The sequence below is a fragment of the Peromyscus maniculatus genome, chromosome 8, assembly GCF_049852395.1.
Source record: "Peromyscus maniculatus bairdii isolate BWxNUB_F1_BW_parent chromosome 8, HU_Pman_BW_mat_3.1, whole genome shotgun sequence".
Lineage (NCBI taxonomy): Eukaryota > Metazoa > Chordata > Mammalia > Rodentia > Cricetidae > Peromyscus > Peromyscus maniculatus.
In genome coordinates this window covers 47,168,661-47,174,035 of record NC_134859.1, presented here as the reverse complement: position 1 = coordinate 47,174,035, position 5,375 = coordinate 47,168,661, and the positions used below count along the sequence as shown (strand labels likewise).

The window sequence follows — 5,375 nt, the reverse complement described above, 5'->3', positions numbered from 1 at the left end:
ATGCCGGCCATGTGGTGAGGGAAAGATGCCTCCCCTCACTCCTCACCACCTGCAGCAGGTGGGAGACCTGACCCTACCCCTTACCAGCTGCAGCACTTGGGAGAACGGGCCTCGCCAGGGCGCCACAGTAGGGCTGACCCTGTAGACAGGGGTGCAGGTAAGCCAGCTTTGAGGACGTGAGAGGAGCAGAGCTGGTAGGGCCTCCCTCATCTGTGGTGTGGTGGTGGGGGCAAGGGAAAGATGCCCTCCCCCCTCCCCGCTACTGCCTCCAGCTGGTGAGGGAGTTGACAAGGCACACGAGGTAAACAGCAACATGCAGACAAAACACTTATACACATAGAACGGGGGGGGGGGGGGGGGGGCGCGGGGGTATGGGAGATGGTTGAGTCATAAAGCCCTATGGCCCAAGCTGCAGACCAGGGTTGAAGGTTGAGTCATAAAGCCCTATGGCCCAAGCTGCAGACCAGGGTTGAAGGTTGAGTCATAAAGCCCTATGGCCCAAGCTGCAGACCAGGGTTGAAGGTTGAGTCATAAAGCCCTATGGCCCAAGCTGCAGACCAGAGTTGAAGTCCCCAGGGCCCGCATAAATGAGTGGACTTGGCCAAGGAGATGGGAAAGCTAGCTATCCAGATGACCCTTCGACCAGCTGTGGCTTTGGTCCTAACATTAGCCATATGTAGCTGTTTGGTGGCGCTCAAGTGACCACTCAGAAGCCACTAGGGCTGTACAAGGGCTTCTGATGCCTCAGAAATTTGCAAGTTGTTATTTATGCTGAGATTCTTGTTCCTCACTGGCAAGAGGCTTCAACCCGATTCCTGGATGAGGGACTTGTCTTATTTAGGGTTTCTATTGCTGTGAAGAGACACCATGACCACAGCAACTCTGATAAAGGAAAACATTTAATTGGGTGGCTTACAGTGCAGAGGTTCAGTCCATTATCATCATGGTGGGACATGGCGGTGGGCAGACAGACATGGTGCTGGACAGGTAGCTGGGAATTCTACATCTTGTGCAGGCAACAGGAAGTGGTCTACCTCACTGGGAGTGGCTTGAGCATATATGAGACCTCAAAGCCCACCTCCACAGTGACACACTTCCTCCAACAAGGCCACACCTACTCCAACAAGGCCATGCCTCCTAATAGTGCCACTCCCGTAGGCCAGAGACAAAGCAGGAGAGGCAAAGGCTGTTGGCCCATGCTGAGAAGAAAGCTGCTGGCAAAGGGGACGTCCCAACTAAGAGAACACCTGTCCTCGGAGTGGGGGTCAATACAGTCACCACCTTGGTGGAGAACAAGAAGGTTCAGCTGGTGGTGATTGCTCACGATGTAGACCTCATTGAGCTGGTGGTCTGCCTGCCTGCCCTGTGCCGAAAGATGGGGGTCCCCTACTGCATCATCAAGGGAAAGGCCAGGCTGGGGCGGCTGGTCCACAGGAAGACATGCACCACTGTTGCCTTCACACAGGTTAACTCGGAAGGCAAGGGTGCTCTGGCTAAGCTGGTGGACACTATTAGGACCAATTACAACAACAGATATGATGAGATCCGCCGCCACTGGGGGGCAACGCCCTGGGTCCTAAATCTGTGGCTCTGATTGCCAAGTTGGAAAAGGCAAAGGCCAAAGAACTCGCCACTGAATTGGGTTAAATGTACACTGCTAACTTTTCTGTATATAAATATAATTACAAACTTATCTTCCAAAAAATAAAAATTAAAAATAAATAAATAAATAAATGGCTAAAAATTAGGGTCACAGACATAAGAACCAAATACTAACCAGAAACTGGGATCTTCATTTTTTGTGATGCGGCAAGACAATGAATGACCTAAGCAGTCCAGCAAAGGGCTTGGAACAGCTTCTGACTCCATGAGTCTCGTGACCCTTTGCGGTTTGAAAAACCTTTTTACAGGGGTAGCCTAGGACCACCTGCATGTTAGATATTTGCATTGAGATTCATAACAATGGCAAAGCTGCAGTTATGAAATAGCAAGGGGAAAATTTTATAATGGGGGAGGGGATCACCACAACATGGGGGAACTATCTTGAAAGGTCAAAGCATTAGGGAGAACCAGTGGCTCGGAGAATGTTTCTCCTTACTCAAGATCTATTCAGGCTTAAGAATGTAGGTCTAGTCTTCAGCAGTAAATAGAATGGTCCTGAATTCAGAAGCTAGCCAGATAATAATTGAGTCTTTGGCTTTTGAGAACGTGAATGCAACATGCAAAAGAATAATCAAGCCGTTAAAGGCAAGATCTGCACACTTGGAGGATTGGATTAGAGACACAATTAATGTTGAGTCTCATGACCATGATGATATGTGGATAGGAGAAGCAATTTCAAAAGGTTTGAGGAATGTCAGATGTTTTGGGTGTGGAAAACTAGGTCATTTGAAAATGGAATGTAAACAGTGCATCCCTAGAAAAAGTATTTATTCCAGGAACAGCAACAGAATGCCCCTCCCTTCTGGAGTCTGCAGAAGCCGTGGTAAGGGTAAACATTGGACCAACAAATGTAGATCAGCAAAGGACAGACAAGGTAATCCTTTGCCTCTGTCCTCGGGAAACTCCCACAGGGGCCTAAGGCAGGCCCCCACAGCAAATCCAGTTCAGATGGTTCCCGCCATGATAGAAGAAACCCCTACTCAGAGCAATTAAATAACCAAATGCCCATTGGAATAAACCAGGCTGCTCAGGGTGATAGAACAGCTGAGGCAGAGAGAATAGAAAAACCAGGAGAAGCCATAAAGCAAATTTTATGGCAAACTTCTATAAATGAACAAAGACCAAAATTAACAATATGAATAAATGATGTTTTGTTGTCTGGTTTAGTAGACACAGAGCCGTGACAATAATTGCACCAGAATTTTGGCATCCAACTTGGCCTCTTCAGGAGGTAAACATTCAGCTGTTAGGGATTGGAACATTATCTCAAGTGAAACGGAGTGTAAGATGGCTCGAATGTATAGGTCCAAAAGAACAAGAGAGGAAAATTAAAGCCATATGTGGCTAACATAGCTATGAACTTATGGGGCCGTGATCTATTACAACAATGGAATACTCCGATTAGTATTCCTCCAACCTCAGAAATAAATAATAAACTAACACATGTTTCTGAGAGAAATATTAGAAGGTATTATTCTAATGAGTGGTCACCAGCCATCCAAATTGTAAAAGAACAGGCCACAACAACTGATGATCTTTCAAAGACACCAACAGCTCTACCTTTAAAATGGTTAACAGACAAGCCTGTATGGGTTCAGCAGTGGCCTTTAACAACAGAGGAACTCCAGGCTTTAGAAGAGCTGGTAGAAGAGCAGTTAAATGCTCAGCATATTGAAGAATCAACCAGCCCTTGGAATTCTCCTGTATTTGTTATTAAAAAGAAATCTGACAAATGGAGAATGGTAACAGACTTTAGAGCAATTAACAAAGTAATTCAGCCAATGGGATCTCTACAATCTGGAATTCCTTTGCCTACTCTATTACCTAAAGGATGACCTCTCACAGTTAGCAATTTAAAAGCCTGTTTCTTTTTAATATCCTTACAAGAAAAAGACAGAGAAAGATTTGCCTTCATGGTGCCTACTTATAATAATTCTTTTTGTTTTGTTTTGTTTTGTTTTTGCGAGACAGGGTTTCTCTGTAGCTTTGGAGCCTGTCCTGGACTAGCTCTGTAGACCAGGCTGGCCTTGAACTCACAGAGATCCACCTGTCTCTGCCTCCCAAGTGCTGGGATTACAGGCATGCACCACCACTGCCCAGCTAATAATTCTTAACCAGTTAAGAGATATCAATGGAGGGTTCTCCCACAAGAACTGTTGAATAGCCCAACCCTGTGCCAATATTTTGTACAACAGCCATTGGAAGTGATACGTAAAAAATTTCCTAAACCTATGATTTATTATTATATGGATATTTTACTAGTTGACTCAAATGCAGATACTTTAGAAAGAATGTTTGAAGAAGTAAAGAAAATTTTGCCTTGTTGGGGATTACAAATTGCTCCTGAAAAGATACAAAGAGGAGATTCTAATAATTATTTAGGATATAAAATAGGTCTACAAAAAATTAGACCCCAAAAGGTGCAAATTAGGAGAGATCGATTATGGACTCTTAATGACTTTCAAAGATTATTTGGAGACATTTCCCATCTACAAACTATTGCTGAGGTAAAAAATGATGAACTGACTAATTTGTTCAAAACCTTAGAAGGTGACAAGGACCTAAATAGTCCAAGAGAATTATGATCTGAATCTGAGGAAGAATTGGCCTTGGTAGAAAAGAAAGTACATGAAGGGCACGTGGATCATATTGATCCAAAGCTGGATTGTATTTTGGTTATTTTACCCTCTAGGCATTCTCCTACAGGAATTTTAATACAGAGGGAAGATATTATATTGGAATGTATATTTCTACCAAGTAAACAGAAAAAAATTAAAAACTTATATGGAAAAGATCTCTGACTTGATTTTAAAAGGAAAATTGAGACTTCGTCAATTAGTAGGAATAGACCCAGCAGAAATTGTTGGACCTTTAACTAAGGAGGACATTGAAAAATTATGGGCAGAAAGTGAACCTTCGCAAAGAGCTTGCAGTAATTTTTTGGGAGAGATTAACAGCAAATATCCCCAAAGCAATAGAATTGAACTTATAAAGAGAGCTGATTGGATTTTGCCTTGCATCATATGGGAAACACCTATATCTGGAGCTCGTACATTTTATACAGATTCAAACAAACAAGGAAAGGCAGGTTACAAATCAGAAAATTTAAGTAAAATGGTTCAAAGTCCTTATAATCCAGTTGAAAAATCAGGATTATATGCTATTCTGTTGGTATTAATGGATTCTCCAGAACCTCTCAACATAGTTACTGACTCTCAGTATGCTGAAAGGGTGGTATAACATATTGAGACTGCAGAATTTATTCATGATGAATCAGAATTAACTTCACTATTTATCCAGTTACAAGATATAATGAGGAATAGGAAGCATCCCTTATATATAACTCACATTCGATCCCATGAGGGTCTGCTAGTCCCTCTAGTGCAAGGTAATGATGAGACTGATAAATTATTGATAGGAAATGTGCTGGAGGCCTCAGAGTTTAATTTAAAAATCATGTCAATAGTAAAGGTTTAAAAAAGGATTTTTCCATAACCTGGCAACAAAGCCAAGGAAATTTTAAGGAAATGTCCTACTTGTTCCTTTTACAATCAGATTCCATTACCAGCAGGATGTAACCCAAAGGGTACTTAGAGGAATGAAATCTGGCAGATGGATGTGTTTAGTTTTACAGAATTTAGAAAACTGAAATATGTACACCATACCATTGATACTAATTCAGGATTTCAATGGGCAACTGCTTTGAGTTCTGA

General features: G+C 42.7%; 1 pseudogene; it reads left to right on the top strand.

The window, feature by feature from the left end:
* LOC121831583 (large ribosomal subunit protein eL8 pseudogene) lies at positions 1 to 1,662 on the top strand (annotated as a pseudogene).
* Positions 1,663 to 5,375: the final 3,713 nt, after the last annotated feature.